The sequence below is a fragment of the Eleutherodactylus coqui genome, chromosome 8 (assembly GCF_035609145.1).
Source record: "Eleutherodactylus coqui strain aEleCoq1 chromosome 8, aEleCoq1.hap1, whole genome shotgun sequence".
Taxonomy (NCBI): Eukaryota; Metazoa; Chordata; class Amphibia; order Anura; family Eleutherodactylidae; genus Eleutherodactylus; species Eleutherodactylus coqui.
Genome location: NC_089844.1, coordinates 81,354,221 through 81,380,147, shown reverse-complemented (window position 1 = coordinate 81,380,147; position 25,927 = coordinate 81,354,221). Strand labels below are relative to the sequence as shown.

At 42.1% G+C, this 25,927-nt stretch overlaps 1 protein-coding gene across 1 annotated transcript in view; it reads left to right on the top strand.

The window, feature by feature from the left end:
* Positions 1 to 25,927, top strand: part of CSRNP3 (cysteine and serine rich nuclear protein 3) — a 145,201-nt gene that overhangs the window by 15,139 nt on the left and 104,135 nt on the right. The gene's annotated exons all lie outside the window — the stretch shown is intronic.

Below are 25,927 nucleotides of genomic sequence, written 5' to 3'. Positions count from 1 at the left end.
GCCAGACTGCTCCTATCTTAAGTGCCCAATGTGCCAGACCACTCAGTCTTCATCTCTTCTATGTGTTAGAGCACTCCTTCTCCAGCTCCTTAATATTCCAGACCTTACCTTCTTCAGCTCTTTGATGTACTAAACCACTCCTTCTCAAGCTCCTTAATGTACCAAACCACATCTTCTTCAACTTCCCAATGTGCTAAGACCCCTATTTCTCCACTTTCTTAGTGTATCAGACTACTCCTTTCTCAGCTCCTCAATGTACCAAACCCCTCCTTCTTTAGCTCCTCAGTGTGTCAAACAGCAAATTTTTCAGCAGTCCAGTGTGCGGGCCATTCCTTCTCCATTTGCTCAATTTACCAGACCACTCATTTGCTAGCTCTTTCATTTACCAGACCACTCCTTATCAATATGCCAGACCACTCCTTCTCCAACTCCTCAATTTACCAGACCATTCCTTCTCTAGTTCCTCAATGTGCCAAACCACTCCTTCTCCAGACCTTTAATTTACCAGGCTGCTCCTTCTCCAGCTCCTCAACTTACCACACCACTCCTACTCCAGCTCCTCAATTTACCAAACCGCTTCTTCTCCAGCTCTTTAATGTGTCAGACTACTGCTCCATTTACCAGACCAATCCTCAGACTCCCCAATTTACCAGACCACTCCTTCTCCAGCTCCTAAATTTACCAGACCACTTCTTCTCCAGCTCTTCAGTGTGTCAGACCACTCCTCCATTTACCAGACCACTCCTTCTCAGACTCCTTAATTTAATAGGCCGCTTTCTCTACAGCTCCTCAAAGTGCCAGACCTTCCTTCTCCAGCTCCTTAACACACCAGACTCCTCCTACAGCTCCTCAGTTTACCAGACCACTCCTTTTCTGGCTCCTCAATTGATCAGACCACTTTTTTCCAACTCTTTAATGTGCCGGACCACGCCTTCCACAGATTATCAATATGCCAGATCACTTCTTTCTTCCTCAAGTCAGGTATGAGCCAGACTATGCCTCCTTAGCTTCACAATGAGCCAAACCTCTTCTATCATAAGTCACCTATGTGCCAGACAACTCCTCACTCAGTGATCCTGTATGACAGTCCCCTCATTTGCCATTTTTTCTCTGACCTAAACTATCACTGCTCTAATTCAAATTAGTATTTCCTCTTTAATTATCATTAAAAAACGCTCCCAATCATTACATATATTGCCTTATATCAAACAAAATAATATTTGGATTTATTTACTTTGGCCAGTGTTTCTTACAGGCCGGGGCTGCGACATGCAAGAAATGTATTAAGAGTTACAAGTCTCTTAACACCTTCATTTCATATGGCGACACCTCCGTGCACCACATGAAAAACATTTTCCAGCTAAAGTAGGTTTTTACTATAATTTGCTCTATATGTTTTTTACACTAGTTTCTAGTGTAGATCATAGTAAATATGATAGGCCGTGTTTGGCCGCTCCCCCTAAAGCCTGGCCCACCCACTTAAAAAAAAAAAAAAGTGGCAGTGTGTGCTGTGCAAGCATCACAATTGCAGTTTTGGTGCATCCAGAAATTATTAAATAGGCTCCATTGTGTCTGGCCAGAGATAGATTGGACAGACATGGACGGCCACTACTGATCATTTTGCTTGATGTTTACCCTTTTAATTGACCATTGCAGTGAGCAGTGGTCTAGCAGTGCATGTCTGGAATTGCTCTATCAACTAATGTACGGCTGTTATAATGCATATGAAATAACGGTTCGACTTGCTTGTAAAATCAATAGCAGCTTTAAAAGACTTTACATGTATCAGGCTTTGGAAAAGAAACCACCAACCCCACAAAGTCTTGGAAATCTGTAAGTGTTTTGGGATAAAAATAGAGATTTGCAACCATAGAGAAAGCTCTGAAGTGAAAAGCTTTGTAGAAGTCGGATAGCATTTAATATCAGTATCAAAAGATTTTCATAAAATCAAAGCTGTGTCTTCTGTAGATGAAAGAAGCATTAAAGGGTGCGAGACATCAGCAAGATATTAAAATGAGGAGAAAAATGATTACGGTACCATGCAACGTAGTGCGATATGATATCCTGCCCTGTAATGGCGTGCCGAGCGTGATACAGGCTGAGCTCACTGCAATCAATAGGAAGTGGATTGGATAATTGCTGCAAAATTCAGTGCAGGATGTAGAAACTTCAGTTTGACTTAAGGTACAATTTAGGGTGGTTTCACATCTGTGTTGGAACCTCCAGTTGGAGGTTCCATCGCAAATATGGCACAAATTACCAGAAGAAAGAGCCAAGCAGCTAAGCAGAAACCGAATGAACCCCATTATAGTTAATGGAGGTTTGTTTGGCGTTGTCTGGTTCCATCATAAGACGTGGCCATGCAGCCACGGGGATTCCCCTTTCCTGCTAACCAAACGGAGCAGGAAACTGAAACCCCCAATGCAGATGTGCAACCACCCTAACCCTGATATTGCAATTTGTTATTAGACATTTCTTATCTACTGAATTATTATCTTACATAGTAAAGGCCCATTTACATGCAAAGATAATCTTCCAAATGACTGAAAAATTAAAAGATTTAGCGATCTATTTGCATAAAGTGTTAATTAACACTTTATCGTCTTCATTTGCATGTACAAGGATCTCCAGGAGCTGTTTGCAGAGCCCAGTGCGGGATTAATCACACGCCCAACTGTGCACACAGCTGCATTGTTGGGCTTGAGGTTGATGGCAGATTACATTGTTATCTGATGTCTCCCATGGAGATAACAGCGTGCGGTCTACTGAGAGATAAATGTGTTTGCTTTACCTCTCAGTAGATGAAGGGTGGATTTTAAGTTCACCATAAAATCATCGTTCAAATGAAAAGTGCATGATGCCCGTGTTTACATGTAATGATTATCCCTCATTTTCAGTCATTTGAACAAATTTTGAGCAATAATCCTTATGTGTAAAAGGGCCTTTAGTTATAATGGGGCACAAAAGAATTAAACTGGTTCACTCAGCTACATCTCTATGTGCAAACTCAAATGCGCCAGATTCTTGTGCCTCTGCATATACTATGCTGCTATATTGACCCAGCTTCTAGCCAGACCCTGCCCAGTGTCACACGGATTTCTTATGACATGGTACTAAGTGCCAAGCCTTCTGTTGCAGGTAGCTGGTGTCGTGACGCAGATTCAGGATACGATGCAGCAGAAGGAGTTACAAAACAAATATATATTTGGTAAGAAAGAAATGGAAATCAGTAGTGTTATACTAGCAAGCAAGCTGGTTAACATTTACAGTAGATTCACCTGTCGCTAGCTACGGCTAACTAAATCCTAGTTGTGTGTGCAGAACAGCATTTTTTTTACTGTACTTTTTGTGTGTGCATGTTGTGCTATTGAAATGGCCCATTAGTTTGAGTTCAAGATGTGTTCTTTCCCTGCGCAAATATGCAGGAAAATAGGTCATGCTGCATATTTTTTCGTGCGACCCAATTGCGCGCGCCAAATGTGCATGTGAACAACCCATTGAAATTAATGGGTTCTATTTTCTGAGGAATGCGCATGCCAATTTTTCTATGGGTTTGTTCATAAGAACTGTGTGCAACCAGTCAAATCTTGGAGCATCCATATCCTCAACCCAACATTGGATTTGTGTCTTGCTGGACGTACTGCTGACCATTCCCAGAGTATTGCCATATTGCAGTATGTTATTATCTAGAATACCAAGGTATGTATAATGTATATGTATGTGAGATACAAGTTTTAAAGAAAATTCCTTCTATTATTATGTTTTTTACCTTCTACAACATGAGAGAACAAAGTTCCAATACACTCTAACTTTATTGTGACGGTACAGTTTATTTGAGTGGTTCATTTCCATTTCTTTTCCCTTGCAGTGTTGAGTAATTGGAGGACACATGCAACTGGATGTGGTTACAAGTGCCTCGTTTGAACTTCCCCATGTCAGTCTGTATTCCCGTATCCAAAGTGCAATTATCTTGTAAACAGCGTAGCTAAATGTAGCATACAACGTGCAGATGTTCTTCAGTAAGCCTATCTGAATATCTTAGTACAACATCAATAGTCCATATGACATCACAATCAATACAATACTGCAGGAGGTAGATAAGCTGCTCAAATTAAAGTCATTCAGCGAAACTTCAAGTAAAAAGAAATGACTGCAAGGAAAAAGCATTAAAGATTCAGTAACACAAATGAACACCGGAATATCAGTGCTACATTTCCATGACATGTATATAAGTGCAGGAAACTATACAAGCCGACCATAGCACTTAAAGGGCCACTCCGGTGAAACACTTTTTTGCATAACTGACCCACCTCACCTGATCACCTGTCACTCTCTGCAGGTCTCCTCTGTGTATTGCAGTCACTTCCATGCAGTTCTGCCCCTTGTATGATGCTTATTAGGCACCATCTTGAGAGTGAGATATTTTACTTTCAGTTTCACATCAATCCCAAGATGCATCAACCTGCCTGCTTGGGGGGGGGGGGGGGGGAGTTTAATTATTATGATTACCTTCTATATTCACCTAAATAAGCTGAAGACCATAAGTATACAGTATAGAGGAGTTGTGATCTCCTCTATTATAGCTGTGTGATCATCATCAGTAACTGTGATAGGAGTGTTTGTGTCCTCCTCTAGGCAGTTTCTGTGGTAGGGATCATGAAATAACATCACACAAACTGAAAATCTGATCTTAACTGATCAGAACAGAGATCACATGACCATGTGAGAAATAAAGATGCCAGGAGTGTCAGACAGAAAGAAACTGGGGGATAGCTACATAATAAATTAATGAAAAAGAAAAATTACCGGACTGACCCTTTATAGGAATTGTTCACTTTTCAAGCTGAATTTTTCTGATACAGAACTTCAAGTTCCCTGCATAGAATTTAATGCTAAACTTATAATTGCCTGAAGCCACCACTAGAGGGAGCTTACTGCATACTGTGATGGTATTGAGTTAAAGTTGTCTGCCCTCTTTTCTACTGATGACCTATCCTCTGGACCAGTCATCAGTAGTTGATGGATGGAATTACGTCACTTGGTAATCCCATCCATTAACTGATTGTCCAGCCTGCCTGTCTGGACACTGTCGTCAGCGGATAGAGAAACAAGTGTGGGCACTGGCTTCATTCCTATTGAAATAAATGGGAGGCCTGTGCTACTCCTCTACTTTCTGCTCCTCTTCTGGTTAGGACTGGAAGTGATGCGACTGCTGATTACGTCTGGTCCACAGCACTGGACAGCGGGCCAGATGATCAGCTGATGGATGGTGGTCCTGAACAGTGAACTACTGTCCATGAACTACGGATGACTAATCCAGAGAATATCTCTTCAGTGGAAAAGAGGGCAGGTAATTTTTTGAAATGCATGAAAATAGTAAGCTCCCTCTAGTGGTGGCTGTAGATAACCAGAATTTTGTCAGTTAAAAGGGTCTGTTCGGTTCCATAAAAATCTGGCAACTGGCCTAAAGGTATAATACACAATAAAATAATGCTTATTAACTGGTGAACTTTTTTTGTATTTTAATCATTTTTTCTGAAGACCCAGTGTACTAGTTGCACACCATCTGCTTACATCACACAATTTCGGTTCTAGGGTGTTACAGGGCAGCAGAGATTACATTGCCTCCATTGTATAACATAGTAACATAGTATGTAAAGCCGAAAAAAGACATGTCCATCCAGTTCAGCCCATTACCCCCCCCCCCCCCCCCATGTTGATCCAGAGGAAGGCAAAAAAACTCCAAAGAGGTAGAAGATGGCAATCGGAATAATCTCTGGTCAAGAAACCTTTTAAAGCTATTAATGATTATAACATGTAATATTGTATCACTCAAGAGTATGCTCAATAATTGTAACAAATGTGATGCATTATGATAACTTAACTAAAATGGTTACACAAGTATTTTAAAAAGTTGTTTAATGTTTATGTTTACAAGTAGAGTTAATTGGTGGTACAAATTTTGGCCTAGAAAATCCCTTTAAATGTATGATTATCCAGGGAATTTGGTACTTAGGATTAAACAAAAATGCAGTTCCAAACAGTAGACAGATTTCTTAATAATAAAAAATCTAAAGTTTGGTCCAATTCAGATAAAAAAAATATTTTTAATGGCAGATATTCGCTTTAGGGCTACATACCGGCACATATATGTTTTACTGGAAGCAGCCACAATAAACAATTTATAATGCCGTCAGACTAGCTTCATTTATGTAAAACTACTCCTAAACTCCCCGATGCATTCTAGAAATCAGAGTAACAATAGAGTGAGATGGAGGGTTGGGACAAACAAAATTGTCCCACAGTAACATCACACAAGCAACTGTGACAGTTGCACAATGAGATTCAATGGTCCTGCTTCAGAGCCCTGACACAATACACAGAAGGCAGATGACAGGTGAAAACAACAAGCGGGCTGCCAATTGATGCTAATTAAAAAAAGACGTGTGCTGTGAATTTGTGTAGACTTCAATCAAGGATAGTTCAAGAAAATTTGATAAAAGTTAAAAGCTGCAATGAGATATGTTACACATACAATACCATTTATACATCGTACACATTATTTTAAGGTTTGAACTAGTTTTTATTCTGTGTTTGGTGAAAAAAATCTTTTGCTATGTAGAAACAATCAGCAGTCAAGCCAATTGCTGTTGACAGATTTTTACAATACCACTGCAAATGGAGGTGATGGTGGGTGGATGTCAAATGTATTACTGGTCTTGGGCACCATGAGACCAAATGTCCTTCAGCCAAGTGCCTGGAAATAGTTCCGATAGATAGAGGGTCCTATAATGATGGTGCCAACTGTTTCTGGATGGGGAACAATGAAACGTTTGAGCTGCTTGTGCGGCAATCAGACAAGCCTCTTTACTGGGGGTCTGCAAAGGGTGTCCTGAACCTGGTCATCTTGTGTGCATGCCCTCACACATCCACTGGTCCCGACACCTCCTAATAGTCTGGTCAGAATGGCGGGAAATAACAGACATGGTTTGTTTCATTTGCACTAAAAAAAAAAAAAGCAGAACAGGAGTAAATACTTAATTAGTCCACTGATGAGGGATGTGAAAGATTTATGGTCTCTAAATTGGTGTTAGGGGGTCACCAGGCCAGCATGTTTTTATTGAGCTCTGGATTTCTCATATTCTCTACTCATGCAAAAAGCCCCCTCCCCGGATGGTTACAAGCTTGTACTCCCAATTTCTTCTGTAATGGCAAAATTTGAAATTGCTTTTAAGTATAATAATTTTCATGCTTTCTATGTTGTGTCCATGACTAGAAAATGACATATTTTTGAGTCGGGTCTTGATCCAGTTGGGTGTAGTATCGGGTGTCCGTCAGCTGTCTGTTTTCTTCTTGCATGTTGTCTGATGCATTCATAAGGACTATAGTGCCTTTGAATCGTTGTTACTACTCATAAGATTCATCTTCACACACGATTATTTCTCCTTTGGCAAAGAGATATTCTTGCAACCCACCAGAACCGCCATGGGCAGGTAAATTAAACTGCAATATGCCAACCTTTTCACTGCAAAACTGGAGAGTTACTTTCTGGCCTCCTGCCCCAGCAAGCCACTGGCCTACGTCCACTACATTGGTGACATCATAATCATCTGGACCAACACCGAACAAGAACTAATAAAATTCCATGAGAGTTTCAATGCATTCCACCCCACCATAAACCTGACATTAAGCTACTCGTATACAGAAATCAACTTTTTGGACACCACCCTAAAAATTTCAAATAACTGAATACAGACATCCCTATACCGAAAAACGATTGATCGGCCCACATACCTCAGATAGGACAGTTCCCATCCTAAACATATCAAAAGGTCCATCATTTACAACCAGGCCATTAGATGCAACCAGATCTTCTCCAACCCAACAGACAGAGAGGGACATTTATACCATTTTAAAAGGACATTTGATGACCAAATCACCAGAGCCACCAGGATACCCAGAAAGCAACTACTCCAATACACAGAGAAGGAAGAAAATGGTTGTGTACCTCTAGTAGCTACCTACAATTCACACCTATAGGTACTAAGAAAAGAACTGCAAAGAAACTCCATCATACCTTACACAAGGTTGACCGTCTGAAAACCATATTCCCAGACCCTCCCCTTCTGCGTTACAGGAAACCTCCGAATTTGAGGAACTTTATAATCAGGAGTGCATTGCCCCCTGACACACAAAAAGGAACTTATCCCTGTAATGTAAGGAGCTGTAAGACCTGCTCACATGTACTGACCACGGACAGGATACAAATCCCCAACACTCAGCAGGACTATAAGATCCCTGGAACATTCACATGTTTCACGACCTTCCACATCCGATGTTGTGTACCTGATCCTGTGTAGTATATGTCCTGTTGGGGGCCTTTATGTTGGTGAAATAGGATGAAAACTTAAAGCAAGGATGAGATCTCGTTGCACAGAATTAAAGAAAGAAAGACAGAACTACATGTGGCCAAGCATTTTTCTAGTTATGAACACAACAAAGAAAATATGAAAATTATTATACTTAAAGACAGTTTCACATCTCAGCGTCACAGAAGAATTTGGGAGTACAAGTTTATAACTATCCTTGATATTCTCAAAAACGGAATGAACCTCAGAGAGGGTTTTATGCATCAGTGGAGAATATGAGAAATATGGAGCAGACATAACACTCTGGCCTGGTGACCTCATAACTCCAATTTAGAGACTATAAAATTTTCACATCCCTTATCAGTGGGCTAATTAAGTATTTACTCCTCTGCTCATCCTGTACTGATATTTTTTTTTAAGTGCAAATTAATCAAACCATGTCTGTGCCTTTTCATATGTATATGTATGGTATATATGCCTCTTTGGATCTATTTCATTTAGCCTGCAGATGAACCCTGCGTTGGTTCGAAAGCTCACTATAACATCATGTATTTTTGTTAGTCATTAAAAGGTATCATATCTACAAGATTACGTGGTTTTTCTTACTGGGAACAATCACATTTTGCTCTACTGGCTAACACTGTACTAAACTTTTTTGGATCTCTCTGAATGTGTCATAGAGATGTCTATTGGTCATCAAGCTCTACAGCTTTACACTAAGTGGAAAAAGAGGTCACTACACACAAGTAGGCTAAAGGTGGCAAGATCGTTCATCTAATCACATCACAACTCTAATCATCTGCATATCTGTTTTATGCCAACCCTTTCTAGGTAGTTGTTTTTTTCTTGCCAAAAAGTACATATTTCTGTTGTCTTTATGCACAGAAGAACGACTGGACCAATCTGCACTGTATTTGCCACATAGGGGAAATGAAAGATTTTAGACCATGTTTTAGCTCTCTAGGACCGTTCTCTCCATATTCACAGATAAAGATAAAACATGAATACAAATATAACAATGAAACCACTGGAGCAATATGCATCAAATATGTCACATAGGTAAATCCGGCACTTCTAGATCTTTTAGACTTGGTTTCAGCTCTCTAGGACCTACCGTTTTCTACATATTCACAAGAAAATTAAATAAAAAGTATTAAAGGGGTTGTCCGGTTACTGAACAACCACGCATCAATAGGACCCCCTGTACTAAAATAATAAAGTGAAGTATGCTTATCCCTGCGGGGCTGCCGGGATCCAGCACTGCAGCCCCGCTGTGGTCCTGGTGATTGTTGTGACCAATGCAGCCAATGAAAGACTGCATCATTATGCTGCTGAACTACTGGCATTATGGTGCTCAGAATGTGAGTGCCAATACCAGGAGAATGAGCAGTGATGCTGCAGCCTCTCATTAGCTGTAGTGATCCCCTGATTTTCTGTGACATCATCTGTCACAGAAATCACCGGGACCACAGAGGTTCTGCAGCGCTTAATCCTGGAAGGCCACGGAGATATAAGCATAGTTCACTTTATTATTTTAATACAGGGAGTCCTATTGAAGCAGGGTTGTCCAGTAACTAGACAAACCCTTGTAATTAAAATCTCTTTGCGACGCCACTGGCGAAATGTCAAATTTCTGCGCATAACAATCCAACCATTTATTTCTAGTCACGGTGAACTTTATTATGTTGGCTTGATATCAGTAGCAAACAAAGTTTTTGATGGCACTCACAAACAGTAACACGAACTAGACCTGCGTAATTTATATACTTCATCCAGTGGGTCATCTCTTATTTATTCCTAATATTTGTAGAACCCTTCACTCTGGCCCATCTGTGAGTGATGTCTCCATTTACTCTATAACCTTGACCCTGCCTCTCTAAATGTCTTTTCATTCAGTCTCATTCTTTACTGCATGAAGAATGAGAGATTTCGCCGTTAACTTGGATTGCTTGTATCTTAGCAACTCAGAGATATCCATTCTCGCTTCTCCTTGGTATTGTTTTATAGGATGGCAGAGACTAGTACTAATAAACTCATATATAAGCAGCACATTCCAGTCTGGGTCTTCTCTCTCCTAGGTCCTCTTCCGAAAGTGATCAGCAAAATGAGGACGAACAGAACCCAAATAAGCAAAATTTTCCGTCCAGGAAATTTCCCCATCCATGAATGTCATCAGTAGTGGCACGTTTACATGGCACATATGGACTTATACCACATTAGGAACCGTAAATGTGCCATTTAAATATGACCCCTAGTTCACAGTATTATGATGGTTCCTAGCTGTACTAAAACATTGTCAATTAATCACTATATATTTGGATGGGAATTTTATTGCTGTGCTTTCCACCCTTTATATTGCTTTTAACCGTGATGAAGAATCTACCCTGCCAGCTCTGACGGACATTATGCAAGTTAAAGGAATTTTCTACGATACATACGGTCATCTTTAAAAAGGTTGCCTGATTTAGAAACCCCATTTTTAAATATTCTGTGAGGGAATTTTGAGTTCCTATAGGGGAGTTCATCTAATACAAAAACTGCTACAAAGAGCATCACTCTTCTGGAGGACCCGGTGTGCCGACACATTACATAGATGGCCCATAAATTGCCCAATACCGACAAAGACTTAAACCTCTATGTGGACTTTCTGGATAATGCTTTGGAAGTGCATATTGTTTCACTAATTGATATTAACCGTCAAAAGTTTTTGACTGATATATAGTATCCATCTTTAAAAAATAGGGAGCCGAGCAAGAAACAAAACAACATGTAATTCTACATTTCTCCTGTGGTGGCAAGGAACCTGGGCACTTGTTGTTGAGTTGTCCCACAGATTACAGCTGATCACTGTGAGCTAGGGTTAACTCCCTGGCCAGTGGTCCACTGTTCCACCTGGTAATTAAGTTCCAAGGCCGATGCTGGTAATGGCCATAAAGAAATAATTGCTCCCTGGGAGTGGCTCCAGCTGGATAGCAACTATGGCAGCAAGTAGTTTAGTCACTGAAGTAGATCTGGTTTGGCATCATAGCTGCTTCTTTCTCTGACATCTGCGCTGGATAGTGAGATGAAGCTGGGTCTCTGCATTCAGCAGCCATCACAGTTGGACCAGACCTGCTTCAGTGTACTCTTGACCACTGTCCTGGCCACACCATTTTTGAGATTGGCCAATATGTTTTTAGTGACAAAGATGGCAACCCTTCTGAGAGTCATAGTAGCAGGACATCTTGTGATCAGCTTATACTAATGGGTTGTATATATATATGGAGTTCAGAGATCTGTGGGGGCCATATCATTACTTCTAGGACCCTTTGTTCTTTATGCTGAGGATAATTCTTAATGACATTGGCTGTATGTTTGGGGTCGTTATCCTGCTGCAGAATAAATTTGGAGCCAATCAGATGCCTCCCTGATGAAATAGCACGATGGATAATTATATGCCTGTATTTCTCAGCACTGAGGAAACCTTCAATCTTGACCAAATCCCCAACTTCATTTGCTGCAATGCAGCTCCAAACTTGTAAAAAATCTCCCCCATGCTTCACTGTTGTCTGCAGACACTCGTTATTGTACCGCTCTCCAGCCCTTCGAAGGGCTGCCTTTTCTTAAATATTTCTCTGCACCCCAAATCTTATGCTTTCATGCATAGTTGAGTTGCTTGGCCTTGTTTCGTTGTTGAAGGTATAGCTTTTTGCCCACAATTCTTCCACAAAGACCATTTCTGGCCAGACATCTCCAAACAGTAGATGGGTGTACTTGGGTGTCACTGGTTTCTGTCAATTCTGAGCTGATGGACATCGTCTGATTTCAAAAGGAAGTAAGCATGATTTGTCTTTCATTTGCTGCATAGCGTTTCCTTGTCTACGGTTCTCAACTTTGCCCGCTTCTTTGTGCTTCTTCAAAAGAGCTTGAACAGCATGTCTTGAAACACCAGTCTGCTTTGAAGTCTTTGCCTGTAAGAGACCTTGCTGATGCAGTATAACAATCATGTGTCTTGTTGCTATGCTTAGTCTTGCCGTGGTGTACGACCTGTGACATGAAACTGTCTTCCACAACCTCACCTTTGTAGCAGAATTTGACTGTTCCTCACCCACTGTCATGCCTCTTACACAGCTATTTCTGTTTCAATTAATGATTGTATTTCAAGCTAAATATGAAAATAATTATCATTATCGCCTGTTTGGTATATGATACATCATTTGTTCTATGGTTAAAGCGTCCCTTTTTGAAATTCACCTATGAAATAAGTTTATATTGGTGGAGGTCCAAGAAGACTAAGAAGAGCCCCACCTGCTCCTTTAGTGTAGTGACCAGTGGTGATCCCAGTCTGGACCTCCTCCGATAAAAGTTTATTGATAAGATAGTGGCACTTTAATAGTTTAACCAATAAATTGAGTTGACTTGTAAAATATGAAATGAGTGAATTGACCGATAAGAGTAATTTGAGTTATTGGACAAGTAATTTGACTGCCTCTTTTGCTGACTTTAATAGCGTAATATTCCACATGGTACTGGGACTTGTCTCAGTGTTATAATATATATTACATATGAACAACCCAGATGTTCCTTAAAAATGGACGGCATAATTATGTTGGAAAATGTGTGCTTGAAGAGGACACCAGATGGCATAACAGGCTCCAGTGATGCAAGATTATATCAAAACTAAAATCTACTTCCAGGCCATATTAGACATTAACACTGTCAGCCAATGTATTATATTACTAGTTATTAAACTATATCATGAGCAAACAACTCAGTGATTGAACACCCTGCTACACTGGTCAGCTCACTGATGAGTATTCAACTAACATAATAAGGTTGAAAAACCACATGTCCTTCTAGATCAACAAATAATCCGGCATTGTTGATCCGGAGGAAGGAAAAATAACACCCATGAGGCAGCCTGCAATAATCCTAATTTTTAAAACTTTCTTTCCGACTTCTAATGCAGCAACCAGCATACATTCCTGGATAATTGACCCATAGGCCTTGCAGTGGTTGCTGTAGATAAAATAGGTGGCCGGACGTGACTTTTTATAGCAGCTGCCAAATTAGCTTCATTTTCGAAGTTTAAAGCGATTGTCTGACTATAAAAAACTTTTGTTTTTATAAATAGCTGGGCATGCTATAAAATAATAAAAGAATCGATACTTACCTCTCTTCTCCCCTAGGAAGCCTCAGAGGGGCTCAGATGAAACTCCCGCTATCAGTGCTGGACGGAAGTCAGGTGATCTCTACAGTCAATCAGAGGCCACAGCATCACCTTCCATCCTCCTTGCATCAACACTCAACATTCTGGGTGCCATGATGCCAGGAGTTCCAAATGGAATGCTACGGCCTCTGATTGGCTGCCTGACATCCGGGCAGTGCCAACAGTGGGAGTTCTGCTATTTCCTGGAATGAAAAGATGTAAGTATTGATTATTTTGTTGTTTTATAGAATGCCTGTCCATTTAAAAAAAAAAAAAAGTGTATATATATATATATATATATATATATATATATATATATTGTGAGGAATTAGCGTTTAGGATCGGTAGCAACCTGGGCATAAGCAGTCAGAGACAGTGACACTTGCGATAAAGTCTTTAGTCCAGGCTTTGCCTGGGTTTATTTCCAAGCAAAACAAAGCAAAATACAGGCCATAACATCAGGCAAACATAAAGTAAATCCTGCTCGTCCGAGCACTTACTATACATGTAGCGTCCCTGTCTACGTACTGGTAAACAAATGGCTCCTGCACACAGCCAGGACTCTCAGACCTGCAGAGGTCTCAGCTCTCCCCTAGGCCCTGTAGGTCCAGGCTTTATATGGCCTGGTACCAGCCCCACCTGGTACGTGGGAGTGGCCATCCCACCCTTCACTTTGGTCACTCCAGGAAAAGCCGGCCGGATTATGTGGCTTGGAGCCACTTACATACTACAACGTGTTAGTGGCTTAATGCTACTAACACTATACTGCCGGCTTCCTCCACCGAGCCCAGGCTGCTCGGTGGCACGTATCTGCCCAAGCGCTTCCCAAAGCAGCATAGGAGAGCATCCTCGGCGAAATATACCTGCCCTCCAGCACCTTGCCGGTCACCGTCTCAATATATATATATATATATATATATATATATATATATATATAAATATAAATTTTGGCGCACAACCACAGCTGGTTTCCCCCCTTCAATTCAATTCAGCTGAAGGGGTGAAATCTGCTGGAAATCTGACCTGCATTTTGGTATGGATTTGATGCAAATTTTTCCAGTTTGGAATATCCGCAACAAATCTACTTAAAATTTCGAAACAGTAACAACAGTTACAAGAAGCCACGTCTGGCCACTTCTTTCACCTGCAGCGACGACCACTTGGCATATATAGAATTACATGGCTGTTATTTAGTTGATTGGCCACCCATGTCATGTGTGAATGGTACGGGTCTACCTAAAAAGGAGCTGTTCTTACAGAGCGGCTCTCTGTACTGGCTCATAGAGGTGGATCTCAAGCAGGGTATGTTATCCATATGCTCCAAAACGACAAGTGTATTTAAGAGACAACCCCTTTAACCCCTTAGTGACCGCTAAAATGCTTTTTTTTTTTTTTTTACAGCATTGAATTCAGTGGGTTCCTTCACATGAGCACACAAAAACACGCCAGAGCCGCTCAAAAATGTGGGTGTAATTTTTTGTAACCGCAGCACATCTGCATCACGCATGATGCACATTTGCGTGCATTTTTGCGCATATTACTATACTTTTCGTACAAGCAGAGTCAGTTCACATGTTAAGGCTATTTAGCCTAATAAGTTTCAGATGTGTTCTTTTTCCCACTGAATTGCGCAAAGTATTGAGTGTGCATTTGTCCACCCCCCATAAACTTCTACAGTGCACAATTGCGTAGGAAAATAGAGCATACAACCTTTTTTATTCGCCATGTGAAATGCGCACATAAAAAAGGCTAAGAAAGAATGCATTGAAATTAATGGGTTTAAGTCTCTGTATATTGCGCACAAAAATTTTGCACGCGCAAATCCACACGCAGCTTCGGTCATGTGAAGCTGTCCTAATAGGTATTACCCCATTCGCAACGACCCAAACAATGAAAAGATTTTGTTATTTTTCTGGCTTGGTGAACATCGTAAAAATAATTTTAAAAACTAACGCCAGAATTACTATTTTTTTTTATCCGCCTCCCAAAAATCACAATAAAAAGTAATCCAGAGGTCACATGTGTCCCAAACTGATATAAATAAAAACTGCAATGCTTCCTGAAGCTACGTTCTGCCCCTTCCCACCCCCTCTGACTGCATACAGTAGTGAGGGGTGGAGAGACGGTGGACAGGGGGGCGGGAGCTCAATGCACAAGCTCCCAACCCATCCTGGCTCCTCCCCTTGCAGAGAGGGGCAGCGTATATCGGCCGGGCATGAAAACCAGACCGACATATGCCCATCTGAATAAGCCCTGAGTTGGAGTTTCCGTTGGTACCATTTTGGGGTAGATACAACTATTCATTTGTTTTTTGTTGTATTTTTGGGAGATAGATGAAGAAAAAAACTGAGATTTTGGTACTTCCCTTTATTTTACGGCGCAGTATAAATAATATGCTATCCTTAATATTTGGGTTTATACGATTATGGTAAGACCACATTTATATAATTTTATTTTGTATTACTTTGACACAATAGAAAAACCCTTTTTATGAAAAATAATTGTATTCCCAGAGTTGTAAGGAGCCTTGTTTTTTGCGAGACAAGTTGTAGTTTCCATACCATTTTAGGCTAAATGTGACTTTTTTGATTGCTTTTTATTGTGTTTTTTGAAAGGCAGAAGGCAGATGAATGAAAAATAGGAATTTTGGCCTTGTTTTTTTTTTATTTCTGTTTTATGTTGTGGGGTAATGAATATAATATTTTAAAGGGGTTGTCCCGCGGCAGCAAGTGGGTCTATACACTTCTGTATGGCCATAATAATGCACTTTGTAATGTACATTGTGCATTAATTATGAGCCATACAGAAGTTATAAAAAGTTTTTCACTTACCTGCTCCGCTGCTGGCGTCCTCGTCTCCATGGTTGCCGTCTAATTTTCGCCGTCTAAAATGGCCTAATGGCCAAATTAGACGCGCTTGCGCAGTCCAGGTCTTCTCCTGTTCTCTATGGGGCTCCGTGTAGCTCCGCCCCGTCACGTGCCGATTCCAGCCAATCAGGAGGCTGGAATTGGCAATGGACCGCACAGAAGAGCTGCGGTCCACGGAGGTAGAGGATCCCGGCGGCCATCTTCACCGTTAAGTATAGAAGTCACCGGAGCGCCGGGATTCAGGTAAGCGCTGTGCTGTTCTTTTTTTCAGTCCCTGCATCGGGGTTGTCTCGCGCCGAACGGGGGGGGGGGGGGGGGGGGGGGTTGAAAAAAAAAAAAAAACCCGTTTCGGCGCGGGACAACCCCTTTAATAGTAAGGGCCATTATAACACGGCAATAATATTTTTATATTTTTTCTAATATAAAGGGGGTTTATCGGGAAAGATTTTTTTTCTTTTTTTTTAAATAAACTGTATTTAACTTTATATATATATTATATAGAGATCAGCGAGCGTACTCGGAAAAGCACTACTCGCTCGAGTAATGTGCTTTATCCGAGTATCGCTGTGCTCGGGTCTGAAGATTCGGGTGCCGCTGCGGCTGACAGGTGATTCGCAGCGGGGAGCAGGGGAGAGCGGGTGGGAGAGAGGGAGAGAAAGATCTCCCCTCCGTTCCTCCCCGCTCTCCCCTGCAGCTCCCCGCTCCGTGCTGGCACCCGAATCTTCAGGCACAAGCACAGCGATACTCGGATAAAGCAAATTACTCGAGCGAGTAGTGCTTTTCCGAGTACGCTCGCTCATCTCTAATATATATATATATAAGTTTTTTGGTTTTTTTTGTTACACATACTTTTTGCCCCTCAAGGGGACTTGAAGAAGTGATTTCTTGGATCGCTGGTACACTACACCGTATTACTTATGTGTAGTGTGCTTCCGACAGGCCAGTAATTAGATCCGCCTAAGGAAGGGTCTAATAGCCTGACATACCTGGCAGATCCGGAGGCCTTAATTAGACCTCTGGCTTTCATGGGAACATATTGGCATTTCTCAATGGCAGGGGGAGCCCCCTACCCTGTCACTCGCTGACATATTGCAGTCACTATCAATCTTGGCATGTATGGGTTTAAACAATTGGGAACTCTCTTCTCCCTCTGTTAATGCAGTAGACATCTCAGCACTAGCTCTTCCCAGCACAGGACTCCCATGCCAGTCTTAGATTAGATAGCTGTAAAAACATGACTGCTTAGAGTAAGGACCCTCAGTGACCGCTGTAAAAATACGTATAGCTGGTCACTAAGAGGTTAAAGTGTACCTAACTTTTTAGATGGCTTTTCAGAACAAGGCACGCAGCGATTTTTTTTCACACTGACCATTGTGTGAAAAGTCATCCTTCTAAATAGCCTGATAAGCTTTGATGGAACAGAATGCTGTTCGTGAAATGCGCGGACAACATGCGACTTGAAATGTGCACTTGTGAATAAGCTCTGTACGGATTTTTTTTCACCATAAAACTATATATCTTCTCAGCTCCCCTCCCTCTATAACATGCTGCCTGCAGATCCAACTGCATTGTCAATGTCACAGGTTCCCCTTCAACAGCGCCCTCACCCTCCTTCCAGTTGTGTTCTGCATTGGATGTGAAATGTGATAATTATTTAAAGGGGCGCTAACTTTTCTGACAACTTATGTACGTGCACTCTCTTGTGTTAGTCTAATCATTTCTGCAATAATACCTGCATTAAAAATTTTGTTGCTTTAATACTGTAAATCCCGTTTGAAGTGGTTGTGTTGCGGATAGCGAAAGTGGACCCACTGTGCTAACCAACCAGCCTGGCTTTTGAACCAGACCTGGTATTGCTGGCAGCTGACCCCAGTTGCCAGGTAATCTCAGATGGGAAACTTGCATTTAGGTAATCAGGAAGATGGGCAGACCCCTGCCTAAAAGCAGGGTAGGCATCCTGATAAGAACAGTCCCACACTGGAACCTCGGGGCTAACTATCCCAGACAGGACACAATGATGATGTACTGAACACAGAACACACAAAACACAGAACAGGACTGACTGACTACAGAGATGGGAATGATGCACAGACTGGAAGGAAATGGACAAAAGCACACCGGCCAAAGCACATAAAGAATAAACAGTGTCTGAGACAAACACACAACAATACTGAGGCAAAGATGAAGGATTCCCAGTTCAGCTAAATAGGGAGGTAATTACCAATTAAGCTGCAGCTTGGCTGTGAGCACAGAGCAGGGTTAATGAGTACATTCATACAGAACAAGCGGAGCGACGCCCGCATCTGCCCGGAATAGCAAGAGAGCGGCAGACACAGATAGCAGACCTAACAGGTTGCCACTAGGGGACTCCCTTCCAGCTTTTCTCCAATTCACTCTGTCATTAGGTACAGAGTATTCTTAGTAACTAGTGCACTGGGACATTTCCAGAGCAACAGAAGAATGGGCTAGCACACAGAGACGTTTCCATATCAACAGAAGGAGAGGCTATTTTCACAGGCAACTCCCCTATACCCACAGGCTGTAGATTGACAGATCTGCAGACATTGTGCTAACGATCTCCACAATCTCTGCCTGTTCTGCTGTTTAAGCATGTGATTGTGTGTTTGCGCACACATTACACACAATATAGTGGGTTTACTAACAATTTGGCCTGAATGTCAAAGCTCTGGGAAAGCAGAGGGCGGACATTCAGAAACTGCTTCTCTGCTGATTGGACCAGAGACAATGCCATGCAGCATGGAAAGGGCAAGGAAGTCAGTACTGGCAGAATGCTAGGCTTGCTACATGCCTCCTCCCCGAAGGTGGATTTTAAATAGCAGAGCAACAGAAAAATAGGGAAGACCACCTGAAAATCAAAACTTACAGATGTGAAGCAGGGTGGAAACAGCAGCAAATGAGGGTAAGGAGAACCTGGTGTATTTTAGAAAACGTGTTGAAAACTCAGGTATGCTTTAATGCTATTATCACATAAAAAATGAATTTACCTTTCTTGGAACTTGTAGCTTTTAGCTTCCTATTTTAGGTACATAAGCTCCCCCAGTAGCTCCTTCATTATGAATACCAGTCTCTCATCTCTTTGCCTGAGTAGTAGGTAGGTGAACATCCCTAGAATTTTCACTTGATGCCTTCACTTGCAAAGACACCTGGATGCGCGATCACAGTCACCTTACTCTTGGAGGTGACATACATGATTCACTTTGAGTGCCTTTATTTTGAAGATGGCTGAGAGCATAACATCACCTTGTCATCCCGTTGGATTGTGGACAATCTGACATGTAGAGTGAGAAAAATTACAGAAAGAAACTTGTAAGAGCTATAGCAGCAAAAGATCTGTCAATGTTAGCACTTCCTTCTAACAAAAACCAACATAAGAGCTATGGAATTGAAGAGAACGTCAGTTAACGCCAAAGGCAATTGGGATGAATTGACTTGTACCAGGAGCCATAGGACTGGCTGTCATGTCATGATCTAGTAATTGGCTTCATGGATATTGGATGCAATGGGTAGTGTGAAGAAATGCAATACCACATGGGGATTTCGTCTTTAGCCTTCATGGGCAATCTTTATTATTTCCACCAATCCTCTCAATACAGTACATTGTTACTACTGGATTGTAAAATAGATAAAATGGTTAGAGAAACTAAAATAAGATTTATGAGGAAAGGGAAAACGTGCAATTACATTCCATATGGATAAATATACACTGAATAGTGCATAGGCATTGGAGTGCCTACAATGTAGGCAGACCACACAGTTGATCCAAGGCCCGTGGAGGGGCATCAGCAATGCATGGCTCCGCCTCTGCAGTAGTTGCCCACACGCAGCACAGTCCTCGCTGCTGCAGCCCATCCCCAGCTGCATGTTTCTGCACAGGCAGTAGAGCCGTTCCTCCATCTCTCCTGTTGCATGGACTATACTAAGAGGAGAGGGTTGGGGCGGGTTGTGCACACACCATGATGCAGCATATGAAGTTGTTTCTGAAGTTCTGCTGGCCATAGGTGGAGCTGTGGAGCACTAGGAGAGTGTGGGGGATCCATTATAATTCTTGCTTTAGGTTCCATTATTTTTATGTACGCCCCTGTGCATAGGGCCTCCTTTGGCATTGAGTATTGTATCAGTTCAGTGTGGCACCCATCCACAGGTATCAGAGGTCCAAAGCAAACATTCTGCACATCATTACTGCACCTCCACCAGCCTGAACTATTAAGACCTGACAGGGTTCATCGATTCATGCTGCTTGTACCAAATTCTGACCCTCCCATCAGCATGGTGCAACAGAAATCTGGATTCATTTGACCAAGCTGTTACGATCGTGTGGGCAAACTAAGCATGGGGCCCGCACAATCGTGACCAAGACGAATACACAGAAGTTTCCAACAACTGGCCCAGTGCTACAGGGAGGATGACATGGCCCTACCTGAGCAGGGACATCGCCCCGATAAAGGGCGGCCCAGCAGTCTTTGGATCTGGGCCCTGGCTGCTCCTAGGAACCACGCACTAGGACAGGATATATACACATGTCACATGACAGGGACAGAACAACAGGACACACAGAGCCAGAAAACAGAGCATACAGCAGGCAAAATGCAACCACTAGTAACAGATAATAAGCTAAATATATATACCAGGTATTAGTTGACATTTTGATTAAAACGTGGAAGCTAGCAGGCCACTTCACGGCTCCAGGCTACACCGCTAGTCCCTACACTAACCAGGAGTCCAGCGGCAGCGGACACAGGTCACACAGCAAGCTGCAACAGGACAGGAACAGAATACAGGTCACACAGTAAGCTGCAATAGGACAGAAACAGAACACAGGTCCCACAGCAAACTGCAACAGGACTGGAACAGAACACAGGTCACACAGCAAGCTGCAGCAGGGCAGGAATAGAACACCCGGAACGGACTCTACCGGCATGGACTCACAGCAGACTACAACATATAGTGAAAACCACACGATACCACACCCAGCAGCTCAATTGTGAAGCAATGCTGCTAGGAACCTTAGTACTACAGATCCCAGCAGCACATGTAACACAGGCGATGTTTTACCACTGCTGAGTAATCTGATTTTTGGGATTGGTTGTCTACTGGAGTCTTCTTTTTCTTGCACCACAAAAATGCTCTAAAAGGTCATGTATGTTGTAGCCTGTCCATGCAAAGGAGCAACAACAAGTGCATACAGACACATTCATTGAAGCACCAGCATTGTATTCAGCTGCAATGTGCCTGACTGTGCATTGCCTGTTCAACTGAACAATTCTTGACATCCTCCTCTGACCCCTTTCATTGGAACATTGTTTACATCCATAGGATTCCATTTTTACTGGATGCTTTTCCTCCATCACACTATTCTCAGTATACTCTGCACACTGCTGTATGAGAAAACCCCCACAAGGTTGGCAGTGAAATCCTGGCCCCAGTTAGTCTAGCACTGGTGGCCAGGCCATGTTGGCAATTGCCTAGATCGCTGGATTTTCCCATTCTAGTGTGGATTTACACTGAAACTGATTCCCAGAAAACTTTTTCAGCCAGGGTCACTATGTCCAATTTCCATACAGTGAAGCTCCAATGGTAAAAGGACTTGTGCCTGTGATAAAGTGGTCATTCAGTGTAAAGATACATAGTTTTTATGACCAGTATTTAAAGTCAGATACCATTTTTGAGACACATGCAAGCAGGGATGGACTGACTATTTTGGCATTAGGGCAATTGCCAAGGGCCTGTGTCTGGAAGTGAGTGGTAAAAAAAATAAAGGAAGTGAAAAAACTAAACAAACATACTTGAGATAAATGCAGTGCAAAGTTGTAGTATTAAAGGGGTTGTCCAGTTGTAAACTATTGATGGACTGTCTGTAGGATTGTTCATCAATAGTAGATCAGCGGGGGTCTGCCGCTTGGGACTGCCTGCTAATTAGCTGTTTGCTTGGCCAGTGTTCTCATGCACTGACCTAATTTTTGCAGGAAGCAAATAGCTCAATATCCACTGCAGTGGTCAGGCTTGGTACTACAGCAAAGGTCCCATTGAAGTGAATGGGTGTAATACCAATCCTGGCCACTGCAGTGGGAACGGAGCTGTCTGCTTCCTGCAAACAAACCTCTCAGTGCACAATTGAATTGGCCTGGTAAACAGCTGATCAGTGGGAAGTCACGGGTGGCAGAGCCCTACCGATCTACTACTGATGACTTATTATGTCAACACAGGCCAACAATAGTTTACAACTGAACAATCCCTTTAAACTGGCTCAAAAGGGGTTGTACAGTTGAAAGCTACTGATGGCCTATCTTCAGGATAAGTCATCAGTAGTATATCAGCAGGGGTCCACCACCTCGGATCCCCACTTATCAGCAGTTCTCTGTCCCGCTGCTCATGTGCACTGAGATCATTTCTACAGGAAGCAGACAGCTCCATTCTCACTGCGGTAGCCAGGCTTGGTATTACAAGTATTACCTTCAATGGGAACTTGGCCTGTAATGCCAAACCTGGCCACTGCAGTAGGAACGTAGCTGTCTGCTTCCTGCAGAAATCAGCTTAGTGCATGTGAGCACTGGCACAGTGAACAGCTAATCTGCAAGGATCCCAGGTGATGAACTCCTAACGATCTATAATTGATGGCTTGTGCTGAGGAGACGCCATTAATAGTTTACAACTGGACAACCCACTTAAAGGGAATCTGTCTGCTGCCTAAATAACCATTAACTAACCTATTGTACTGTTAGGGCAGATGACAGGGAGCCAGGTGAAGTATTTTTCGTACTTCCTGGTTCCCTTCACTGAAGTCCGCACATCGGCTGAAAATCTAACTCTTTCTAGAGTCCCATGCACGCACTCTAAATTAGTTTATGGTGCTCTAGGCAGCTGACAGATTCCCTTTAAGTGTATTATTACTGCTGCTATGGGCCATACTTTGCCTCTTTGTACTCTTGATTTTGTATGTTCTCATACTGCTTATGTACCATGAAAAATCGGACGTTCATAGGTTTTTTTTCTCATAGATTCATAGCAAATATTTAGCAGTCTTACCAACACACAATATAGAGTGCCTATAGGTCTACAATATAACCCCATGTTCCACCATATAGAGTCCGTGTATATACCTGAGCCGTCTGCATGCTTAATCATTTCACACTGAGCCCCTTTCATTTCCAGCTCAATGGCTCTATGGCGTCTGTCCTTCCTTTTGTCCAGTAATTCCTACCCCTTTTGATAACGTTCCACATAGATATGCCTCTTTCGCTTGAAGGTCATCCTCCTTTAATTCTGCCCCCTCATTTTCTGCATGCTATTAAATTATACAAAGAAATAAATCATTAATTATCATTTATGCTACCATACCACCTCTGAAACAGCCTACCGTTCTCCTCCAGACTTTTGGCTGCCTGCCTGTCTCGGAAGAATTATAATGTAAGGCGCAGATGTTGGCCTTGCATGTTGTGCTGTAGAGTCCTATAATGAGTGCTTACTGCAATAAATTATACTTCTCTTATGCCGGCTGTAAGAGCAGATTAGCAAATATACTGCATGTGTTGAAGGGCAGGCCCAGTGCTGAAAATGAAGCATATGGAGGTTTGTTCAGTAGAACTTATACTTACACCTCTCCCAAAATCCATCAATGAGGTGTATGCTTTCAGCAGTACCACTTACCCAACTGATGGTAAAACCAAACACGTACATTTCTATAGCCACATAGTTTTATTAGCTCTATTGTGATTGTTCTCAGTAAGACTGCTAAGAAACTCCATCATACCCTACACAAGGATGGCCGTCTGAAAACCATATTCCCGGACCCTCCCCTCCAATGTTACAGGCAACCGCCAAATTTGAGGAACTTTATAATCAGGAGTGCATTGCCCTCTGACACACAAAAAGGAACTTATCTCTGTAATGTAAGGAGCTGCAAGACCTGCTCACATGTACTGACCGCGGACAGGATACAAATCCCCAACACACAGCAGAACTATAGGATCCCTGGGACATTCACATGTTCCACGTCCAATGTTGTGTACCTGATCCACTGCAGTAAATGTCCTGTTGGGGGCTTTATATCGGGGAAACAGGACAAAAACTGAGAGCCAGGATGAGATGTCACCACCACACAATTAGAGAGGTAGAGATGGAATTAACTGTGGCAAAACATATTTCTAGTCACAGACATAACATTGAAAAGATGAGAGTTATCATACTGAAGGGCAACTTCAGTCACAGAAGAATTTGGGAGTATAAATTTATGGCCTTTTTTGATACCCTTAAGAATGGAATGAACCTGGGAGCGGGGTTCATGCATCAGTGGAGAATATGAAAGGTCTCAATGAGGACAAGAGGGGTGTCCTTAAGGAGAGCACCCAGGGGGTGTGCAGAGACACCTGGGGGGGCTGAGTGGATCGGGGTATAGCGTTGTCTCTCCCAAAGGAGAGTACCCAGAAGGGGTGCTGTTCCCAATCATTGTTTTAAAGACTTGGTAAAAAATCATACATTGATTTGAAGGAATGCTGCTATCCAAAAGGTGGTGCTGCAGAGGTATTGTTTCATCTTCCTTATTTGTAGATCTGGAGGGCAGATAACACACAGGCCTGTGAACCCCTGACACCAATTTAGGAATCATAAAACTGTCACATTCCTTACCAGTGGACTGATTAAGTACTTACTTCTCTGTTCATCTTGTCTGTGCCTTTTCAATTGTGTACATTTGTATATATATCCATCCAGATCTGTTTCATTAAGCCTGAGGAAGAATCCTGTGAGGTCCAAAAGCTTGCAATAACATCATGTATTTTTGTTAACCATTAAAAGGTATCATCTCTACAAGGTTTCTCTTACTGAAAAAAATAACACATTATTCTCAGTAAGAGAAACCAAGTAATCTTGTAGATATGATACCTTTTAATGGCTAACAAAAATACATGATGTTATAGTGAGCTTTCGAACCTACATAGGGTCCTACTACTGAGGAATATTTATAACACGATACTAAACTTTTTTTGTATTAGCTCTATTAAAATGCAGAATTAGCATGGCTGAGATGCTCAATTATCAGAGCTGAGTTTGTGATTTGTCACTGAACTGTTCTGGACTGTAGTCAGGGGCGTAACTATAGGGGATGCAGTTGCACTCGGGCCCAGGAGCCTTAGGGGGCCCATAAGGCCTCTCTTCTCCATATAGGGGACCCAGTACTATGAATAAAGCATTCTAGTTGGCGGCCCACCTACAGATTTTGCATTGCGGCCCAGTAGCTTCAAGTTACACCTCTGACTGTAGTTCTATAGCAGTGATGGCGAACCTTTTAAAGACTGAGTGCCCAAAACCCACTTATTCATTGTAAAGTGCCAACACAGCCAATTCAATGGAGCAAATTTGAGTGATAATCATGCAGTGTAAATGCAAAAACAAAAAATTGCTTACTATTCGTTCACAGTTTGTTATTGCTGACTTTCAGGGTTTAAACAGATGGGTGTGAGGGCAACTACGCCCACTGCTAGGAAAAG